Source organism: Rana temporaria, chromosome 6 (genome assembly GCF_905171775.1).
Source record: "Rana temporaria chromosome 6, aRanTem1.1, whole genome shotgun sequence".
Lineage (NCBI taxonomy): Eukaryota > Metazoa > Chordata > Amphibia > Anura > Ranidae > Rana > Rana temporaria.
In genome coordinates, this window is record NC_053494.1 from 147,678,047 (window position 1) to 147,688,587 (window position 10,541).

Here is a 10,541-nt window from a genome sequence, read left to right on the forward strand (position 1 = left end):
GGCCTGGAACACAATGTATACGTCTGTTTTACATTAATTATTCTCCTTTGGGTTTCGTTTTATTGTGCAGGCGGTATTTCCCAAGGGATAGCTATTTTTAGTGCTACATATTATTTTATTAGAACAAATAAACAATCATTCAAGCTCGTCTGTCTTTTATGCAGAGAACAGTGTTGAATTACCCTTTGTAATGTTAACGTTGCTTTGCATTTATCAGGCTAAGTAATTAGCAGTGGAAAACCAGTATGATAACCTGTTTAAACATTTATAACATCATGGCATCCGCATGGAGTTAAGAGTTTAGATTAAGACCCATACACAATATTTGATTTTCTGTAGGTTTTTGTCTTCAGATTTACCAAAACCATGTAGTGCAAGAGCCTGCCTGATTGCATGAAAATTTAAACTCTAAGGCCCCGTACACACGTCCGAGGAACTCGACGTGCCAAACACATCGAGTTCCTCGGCCAGTTCAGTCCTGGAGCCGCCGAGGACCTCGGCAGGCCGAGTTCTCCCATAGAACAACGAGGAAATAGAGAACATGTTCTCTATTTCCTCGCAGAGGTCCTCGTCGGCTTCCTCGGCCGAAAGTGTACACACGGCCGGGTTTCTCGGCAGAATTCAGCCAGAAACTCGCTCGGAAGCTGAATTCTGCCGAGGAAACTGGTCGTGTGTACGGGGCCTAAGGGGCAGATCCACAAAAGGATTACGCCGGCGTATCTATAGATACGCCGGCGTAATTTTAAATTTCCCGCGTCGTATCTTTGTTTTGTATCCACAAAACAAGATACGACGGCATCTGGGATCGATCCGACAGGCGTACGTCTTAGTACGCCGTCGGATCTTGGATGCAATTTTTCGGCGGCCGCTAGGTGGCGTTTCCGTCGAAATCCGTGTCAAGTATGCAAATTAGCTACTTACGGCGATCCACGAACGGTCGTCCGGCCGGCGCATTTTTCCGCTTTTTCCGGCGTATAGTTAAAGCTGCTATTATGAGGCGTACTCAATGTTAAGTATGGCCGTCGTTCCCGCGTACAATTTTGCATTTTTTGCGTCGTTTGCGTAAGTCGTTCACGAATAGGAATTTGCGTAGAATGACGTCACCGTCGTAAGCATTGGCTGGTTCCAGTTTAATTTCGAGCATGCGCACTGGGATACCCCCACGGACGGCGCATGCGCAGTTAAAAAAAAACGTTGTTTACGTCGGGTCACAACGTATTTACATAAAACACGTCCCCATTAGATCCATTTGAATTAGGCGCCATTACGCCGCCAGAGATACACTACGCCGCTGTAACTTACGCGCGGATTCTTTGTGGATTCAAAATAAAATAAATAAGTTACGGCGGCGTAGTGTATATTAGATACGCTTAGCCCGGCGGAAGATTACGCGCAGGTACGTGGATCTGCCCCTAAAGCCTCAGGCCTCGTACACACGGCCGAGGAACTCGACGTGCCAAACACATCGAGTTCCTCGGCCAGTTCAGCACTGAAGCCGCCGAGGAGCTCGGCGGGGCGAGAGCTCCCATAGAACAACGAGGAAATAGAGAACATGTTCTCTATTTCCTCGCCGAGCTCCTCGTCGGCTTCCTCGGCCGAAAGTGTACACACGGCCGGGTTTCTCGGCAGAATTCAGCCAGAAACTCGGTCGGAAGCTGAATTCTGCCGAGGAAACTGGTCGTGTGTACGGGGCCTCAGGCCTCGTACACACGGCCGAGGAACTCGACGTGCCAAACACATCGAGTTCCTCGGCCAGTTCAGCACTGAAGCCGCCGAGGAGCTCGGCGGGGCGAGAGCTCCCATAGAACAACGAGGAAATAGAGAACATGTTCTCTATTTCCTCGCCGAGCTCCTCGTCGGCTTCCTCGGCCGAAAGTGTACACACGGCCGGGTTTCTCGGCAGAATTCAGCCAGAAACTCGGTCGGAAGCTGAATTCTGCCGAGGAAACTGGTCGTGTGTACGGGGCCTCAGGCCTCGTACACACGACCGAGTTTCTCGGCAAAAACCAGCAAGAAACTCGCTGGGATTTTTTTTTTGCTGAGGAAACCGGTCGTGTGTACATTTTTCGACGAGGAAACTGTCGAGGATCCCGTCGAGCCAAAAAGAGAGCGTGTCTTCTTTTTCCTCAACGGGAATGGAGAAACTTGCCTTGTCGAGTTCCTCGACAGCCTAACAAGGAACTCGATGAGGAAAACGATGTGTTTCGCCCATCGAGTTCCTCGGTCGTGTGTACGAGGCTTCATACACACAATCGCATGTTCCAACAACAAATGTGCGATGGCAGGGTTTTGTCGGAAAATACGACCGTTTGTACGTTCCATCGGAGAATTGTTGTCGGATTTTCGGACAACAAATGTTGGCTAGCATGCTTTCAAATTGTCCGACAACAAATGTGTGATGGCAGGGTTTTGTCGGAAAATCCGACCGTTTGTTGCTCCATTGGACAATTGTTGTTGGATTTTCGGACAACAAATGTTGGATAGCATGCTTTCAAATTGTCCGACAACAAATATGTGATGTCGGATTATCCGATTGTGTGTACACAAGTCCGTCGGAAAGAAATCCAAAGTACAAACACGCATACTCCGAAGCAATGCTAACCATAGCACAACATTAGCAGAAGTTTTCCAAAGGGTGGCACTAAAAGCTGAAAAAACATGTTATTTCGTATTTGTTGGCTGACAACGTTTTGCCGTCTGTATGCAGAACAAGTTCACGACCAACGCCCTTCGGACAAAAGTCCTACGCTTTGTCCGACGGAAATCCGATCGTGTGTATGAGGCTTTAAGGTTTGGCCTCATATTATATGGTTTTGGTTAATCTGAAGACAAAAATCTGAAGAAAATTTAATAGTGTGTATGGGGTCTTAGTCTAGACCACTTTTCAACAAAGAGGAACCCTTGAAATAACTTTCCAGTCTCGGGGAACCTTTGCTAAAAATGACTCTATCTACAACTCATTAGTGTGATGGTCAGTGAGAAGAATGCTCCCTACACTTGTGGTCACTGGGAAGAACTATCCCCATAGAGATAGTTAAAAAGATCAATGATAAGTGGGAACTTATCTCAGAGGCAGAAATTGCTCAAGGAACCCCTAGCAACCTCTGGAGGAACCCTGACTGAGAAACCCTGGTCTAGACACTAAATACAATAAATAATGACGCACATACTAAAATTAGCATGCTTTTATAAAAATGAACCTGCACACAGACTTTTTATTATTTACATTATAGAATATTTTTATTATATCTTAATGTATTTCTATTATCTATTTAGGAGAAGGCAATAGTGAGAATGGACAAAGCCCTGGGCAAAGAGGAACATCCAAACTCAAAGATAGGAAAGACCAAGACTGGGGATTATGGCAAAGAGCTTTCCCTAGTGGAATCACACCTTCACTCACTTTTAGCTTTCATTTTACCCTCCTCCTCCTCCTCTTTTAAGAAAACTGCAACCAATTTGTTTATTTATTTTTTGATATTGGGGGGGTATCTATCTCATCTAGGTGAGAATTATATCTCCCCACCCAAAGCCACCTGGGATACCAAGTCATGCACCCCAGAAGCATGTGGCTGTGTAGAACATACTGTGCATGTACAGTGGAGCATCATCGATTATTTTAAAAATGTACATTTTAAAATTGAAAACAACAGAAAATGAGGGTTCCCCCAAGATATATCTGTCATTAACCTATAGAATGGTCTGGGTCTCAACTAGTTTCGCGGAGTACCCGCTTCCTCAGGAGGACCAATCTATGAAACAAAAATTACAATAAGGCAAACAATCCCCCTTGTACGCCGCCTGGGGAATCTGACTGGGAGGCTTGGCGCCGCACGTGACCACCTCAATACTGGGTAAGCTATTTCCTTCTCTTTATTAATGTCACCTTTCATACATGCTGTTGTATTTCTATTATTGAATCATTATGTTTCCCTTATTGTAATTTTTGTTTCATAGATTGGTCCTCCTGAGGAACACCGCGGGTACACCACAAAATTAGTTGAGACCCAGACCATTCTATAGGTTAATGACAGATATCTCTTGGGGGAACCCTGATTTTCTGTTTTTAATTTTAAAATGTACATTTTGTATAATTTTTTACATGTAATAACTATTTTTATCGCAATATGTATGTGGTTGGTTATCAGTACTGAGATAGTCCATCAAATTATGGGGATGGAACGTTGTAGGGTCGGCATCAGCTACTGCCCCTTTGTCCCTTGTCCTCATCACCCTTTGTTTCTCTTAAAAAAATCCGGATGATGTCACGTTGCTAAAACTAGTTATTTTGGTTACATGAGGCTACACTCAAAATTTCCGCATTTTGATTTAATGATGATTTCAGTACATGTGTAAATAAATGTATAGATGGGGAGTCTCTTATGCCCTTCCTTGTGGCTATAGAACTAGCAGTTCTGGTTACAGAAACTAAGGCCCCGTACACACGTCCGAGGAACTCGACGGGCAAAACTCATCGTTTTGCTCGTTGAGTTCTGTGTGAAGCCGCCGAGGATCTCGGCAAGCCAACTTTCCTCATTGAACAACGAGGAAATAGAGAACATGTTCTCTATTTGGCTCGACGAGGAACTCGTCGGCTTCCTCGGCCGAAAGTGTACACACGACCGGGTTTCTCGGCAGAATTCAGCTCCGATCGAGTTTCTGGCTGAATTCTGCCGAGAAACTCGGTCGTGTGTACGGAACCTCAGACTTTTTCTTCCTTGTGTTTAATTCCTAGTAATTTCGTAAACTTTTGTACATAGGGCCTCTCGTCCTCTTATTCATTGTATGGTCCTGGAGTGTTCCAATTAACAATAATTAAGAAGGATATGTCACCTAGGTTGCAAGACACAATTGTTTTGGATAAACAAAAAAGGTATCACATGGAAATACCTTGATGGACATAAGTAGCAGACTTTGAGTACCGGCCTACAAACAATATACTTCTACAGATCTTTGTAATAATTCCGTCCATACCTCCTATAGTGAGCTATGTTGTCATTCATTAGGGTGTTCTGGAGCTTCACTAAAGTTTGTATTTTTACACCAGCCATTCAAAGCTGTGTTTACTTTAATTATCTAAATGGATTAGGCAGATATTTTTTATATTTTTCTTCCCTTAACAGAAATGTGTCTGATAGGGTTAATGCCGAATTTAATCTATGCTTAGAGACCCCTTTGTCCTGGATTGTGTACTACACATGGGTGGGTTGGCAACCTTTGGCACAAAGTGATGCCTAGCTGATCAAAAGCCAACATTGTGCTACTACAACTGGAAGGCTTCCACTGTTTTGCTAAAACAATGTTTTTCCAGCACGTCATAAACTTTCATGGCAGTGAGCGGATTCAATGAGCCATTTAAAAGCTCTTCTCCTCATCTACTTCAGGTCTACACACACAGATTTGTCATTCGTGTTTGACTGCATTGTGAGTAAAAGGCGATTTATGTATTACTGGCAATCCTAGCACAGCACCTGTAATTCAACTTGCCAAAAGCCTTGCACATCATCACCTTCCCCTCTCTGTATGCTCCAATTCTTAATTATTGGCTCCTCTGTAGGACAGCAATTAAATGACTCATTGATATGTACGCTAAACTATTACAAGTACTTCTCCCTGTCTGCTATTAGCATACTAGTTATATTCCCATCACACTTCTTCCTGGGAAGACCCTGAAGTAAGGGGAGGGGGCTGTGGCAACAACCATCTGGTTAACTGGCATATACATAGGAGAAATGTTATGTCCCCAGCACACATGGATCCATAACATATAGTACAGATATAATTGAAGCAACCACACCAGGGAAGACATGGCTGACAAAGGAGGTCTTGAGCTGCCCCAAAACATTGCACTGGTCTGGTACTAAAGCTAAGTTTACATAGGCAGCTTGTAAAAACAAATGGTTGATCCACCTTTTAACTGCCCACCTATAGAGGGACATTGGGGGTTATTTATGAAAGGAAAATCCACTTTGCACTACAAGTGCAAAGTACACTTAAAATAGCACTGAAAGTGCACTCGCTGTAGATCCGAGGTGGACATGCAAGGAAAAAACAGCAAAAACAGAAAATTTTAGCTTGCACATGATTGGATAATAAAATCAGCAGAGCTTTCCCTCATTTCAGATCTACAGCGACTGCATTTCCAAGTGCACTTTCAGTGCAAGTTTGAACTTGTAGTGCAAAGTGGATTTGCCTTTCGCAAATAACCCCCATTGCCTGTTTGCGGTGCCGCTGCCGTGAAAGTTTGCAGTGTGGCGAATCTTAAATCAGCATGTGAAGTCTGGCAAATGGTTTGGGACTGCGCCACAACCACGTGCCAAATGTTTGTCACCCAGTGGCGGTACAATATTTCAATGTGAAATATCCATTGGGGATAAAAAAAAAAAAAGGCATTCACAAGGCAGCAGTATAACATCCTAAATGCCTGTAAACCATCTCTAAACTGCTTCTGAAAAGGCAATACATCGCAAATCGCTTGTCAGAGAATCTGGTGCGGCTGTGCAATCAGCTTCTAACTTTAGCTTGTTCAATTAAGCTTTGACAAAACAAAATGGAAGCTGATGGTTTATATGCAGAGCTGCACCAGATTTTGCACTCTCCAGTTTTAGTAAATGAACCCCAATATGATATAGATCTATGGTGTGCTAGTGATTCTCATCTATCTTCTATTACTCAGCTCTGCTCTAGAACAAGTGCAAGTTTCCAGATCTTGGATCTGATCCTTAATCTGCTAATAATTAACATATAATAAGCCAACAATTGCACAGTCAACCCAGCTCTATTGCACAGCGGCAATCACTGAAACTTCCAGCAGCCCCAAAGACAGGTAAACTGACAACAAATCACCTTGCCTGAGACTCATAACTTTGTACTGAGCCCAAGAACTTTCCCAAACTAAGTATAGCAGACTATGCCGGACCTCGCACCTTCCCTGCAAGGCAAACAAAAGCCCAAACTTTGCTGCATGTGGTCTGGACTCTGGAGTAGTCTGTCCTTAAATGCAAAGGGCTTTTTCACAGGTTGGGGCACAAAAAACAAAACAAAGGCACAGCAATGTAGTAAACTGCCGCACGTGGAAATGTGTCTGCACAACAATGCGCTTTATTTTCTGAAAACATCCATAGGAATAAAATGAAGAATATAAATAAGAAGCTAAATGCAGGTAGGTGACACACAAGAGAACCTACACTTATATATATATATTTTTTTTAAAATATGTGCTGTGATTTATATTGCAGAGTTCAGGGATTGTTTTTTCTAAGCAGCAATTTAAAAGTGCTATACAAGTTAATGGGTGGCAAACAAATGGCTGAAGGATGATAGAATTTAACCCCAGCGGCCAGAGGTCACGCACAGAGCTTGTATATAGCACTACCATGTCACTGTGTCTGCAGCATTGCGCCTATAATAAAATCGACTCATGGGGGCTGATTTACTAAAGGCTGCTCACCTAGCATGGTGAATGTCAATGAATAAGGTGAACCATTGAACACTTGATGATGTGCGAAGAGGGGGTTGGGTAGGGGGGTTTAAATAAAGGATTTGTATTCAAAGTGTACATAGCTTCAACTTATTCGCTTTGAAAAGTGAGCATGCACTGTCTGCTCCCTTCGCAAGTCAATGTAAGTGCAGCTCTACTGCAAAAAGTTTGTAGTGTAAATCTGGCAATACATTATTCAATTTTCTTGTTCAATTTCCCTTCAATTATGTAGTGCAAGGGCCTGCCTGACTGCATACAAATTGAACGCGTTTAGGTTTAACCTCATATTGGGGTTGATTTACTAAAACTGGAAAGTGCAAAATGTGGTGCAGCGCTGCATAGTAACCAATCAGCTTCCAGAGTTTTTGTCAAAGCTTAATTGAACAAGCTGAAGTTAGAAGCTGATTGGCTACCATGCACAGCTGCACCAGATTTTGCACTCTCTGGTTTTAGTAAATCAGCCTCTATATATGCTTTTGGTAAATCTAAAGGAAAACTGAACAAGAAAATGATGTAATGTATGGCCAGCCTAAGTGATCAAAATGTTTGGCTAATTTAGGTAATTAAAACGCAAGAATTCGGGATAACATAGATCACTTTTTATAACTTTGTATAATTGTATAAAGTCTGAAGGGGGATCTAAGGCATCCTTAATACCTAAAGTTAGCCATTAAAGGGTTATCCCTTAGACCCCTGTCACACCTGACCGATTTGTACCACGTTTCCCAAAGTACTTCAACGCTCAGCATCAAGATGCCCAATATATTCATGCCCATTTACACCTGTGCATCATGTCACTTAAAGCTTTACATTTAAAGTTTGAAAAAATAAAAAGTATTATTTTTGGCCCCTATAGACCTCAATAAGAGTATCTGAAAAAACAGTTTTTTAAGTGACATCTTAACTCTCCTCCTCTTAGTACCTAGCCTTCCATTAGCTAATAAATAAAAAAAAAAAAGCGCAAAGTTGAAAACACTCAAAAACGCTTATACAAATGCACCAAAAAAACGTTCCAAAACCAATCAAGTGTGAATAGGGGCTTAAACTCCAAACTTTCTCCATGAATCAATAACTAAAATTGTAGGATAGTCGACGACTGCAACTTTACACTGCAAAATCAGCCACTTTGTACATGTTTTCAAATAAATAGGTGTGTATCTAGTTTATTATATCTACAATACACAAAATAGTGAAAGATAAGTTGCTAGGGGTAAATAGATGACACACCACAAAGTACAACAAATAAACAAAGATAAAGTAGGAGATGCAATACTGACACACACACATCATGCATATATATATATATATATATATATATATATATATATATATATATATATATAAGAGATACAGAAACACTACAAAGTACATAAAATAAACTAAGGTAAAGTAGGAGATGCCATACTGACACACACATGCACATGCATATATATATATATATATATATATATATATATATATGTGTATATATATATATATATATATATATATATATATATATATATATATATATATGTGTATATATATATATATATATATATGTATACATATAGATAGATATATATGTAGATATCAATATTATATATATATATATATATATATATATATATATATATATATATATATATATATATATATATATATATATATATATATATATATATAAAGAGAGAGATACAGAAACAGATATGCCTAGATATATAAATATATGATTATATAGATCTATGTTTTAGCACTAATGTCCCATGAAATGATCGATTCTAGTAGAAGTTTTCCTCCAGTTGGTGGGACCCTCCTGGTGGTGTGCCGCCTGTGATCAGTACATGGAAGAGAGGTGCCCCCACTGCCCATCATCAGACTCCCCATCACCCATCATATAATAAATGATCCCCAGTCAGTGATCACTATAAGAAGTGCCCCCCTTATGAGTGTCACCTCTCCAGAGTCATTCCAGAAAAAGTTCTATGTGACAAGTCCCCCCGCCATCACTGCCCACCATAAAATGACAATCAGGTTATAGGACAAGCCTGGGTGGAGTCACTTCCCCCCCTCCCGTGTCACATAGGTGACTTTTAACCCCGGCTTACCCTGCTGCTGAGATGGCGCTGACATAGACCGGAGCAGTGCTCTCACTAGTTGTGTCTGTGTGCTCTATGAGTTCTCAGCGCTCATGAGCTTCTATATATAAGATAGACGTGCGGCGCCGCTAGGGGGAGCCCTCCCGTGTGTGTGTGTGTATAGGAGGATGGGAGGGAGGGTCAGCCGCACGCGCTGCATGTCCCCTGGCTCACACTGACGTTCGTTGTATATAGAGGGGGGAGAGGAGGGACAGTACACCCGGACACATCACACACTATGGGGACAGCTGGCAGTGCGGGCGGGTTCAGGTAGATGGAGATGTGACAGCAGGCACACACTCCTTCTAAACTTTTCTCACATGCCCAGACTGAAGTTTTTCGGTGCAGATAACTTCAGCTGGATCGTCTCCGGAGATTAGAAGAGTGACATCGTGTCTGTATCTTTCCACCAGGACTATGGCTGTATTTATTTTGCTGATCCGATCCTAAAGCTGACCACACACCTTGCAATGTGATTGGACAATCTCCCATAAATGCACCATTGTGCAAGGACCTGCCTGATTGAATCCACATTGATTAGATTGTTTAGGTTTGTTTTTATATCACATCGTTTTGGAAGATCTTAAGGAGATTGTACAGAGACTGTAAAAACCTCAAATAATGCGTAGGGTTGTCTTAAAATAATATCGTTTTAACAAGGAAATTGTTCAACTGTTGCACAATCAGATTGTATAGTGTATGGCCTGTCCTGGATGAAATGGTCATTTCAATATTCTGATAATTTGTGATTGTAAAGTCTCATGCCGCATACACACGATCATTTTTCGGCATAAAAAAAAACGTTGTTTTTCAAAAACGTCATTTAAAATGATCGTGTGTGGGCTTCACATAATTTTTCAGGTTCTGAAAAACGACAAAAAAAAAAATTCGAACATGCTGCATTCCAAGCTTTTGCTGCGTTTTAAACAATGTCTTTTTCGGGT

The 10,541-nt window shown here is 41.6% G+C and overlaps 1 protein-coding gene across 2 annotated transcripts in view; it reads right to left on the reverse strand.

Annotated features, from left to right (window-relative positions):
- The window catches only part of ACKR3 (atypical chemokine receptor 3), a 33,075-nt gene extending 23,407 nt beyond the window's left edge, over positions 1-9,668 (reverse strand). Inside the window, exon 1 of one of the 2 annotated variants that reach the window (XM_040357534.1) lies at positions 9,568-9,668. The gene's annotated coding sequence lies outside the window, so the exon portion shown is untranslated. The remainder of the gene's footprint in view (positions 1-9,567) is intronic. The other variant, XM_040357535.1, reaches the window with a different exon arrangement.
- Positions 9,669-10,541: the final 873 nt, after the last annotated feature.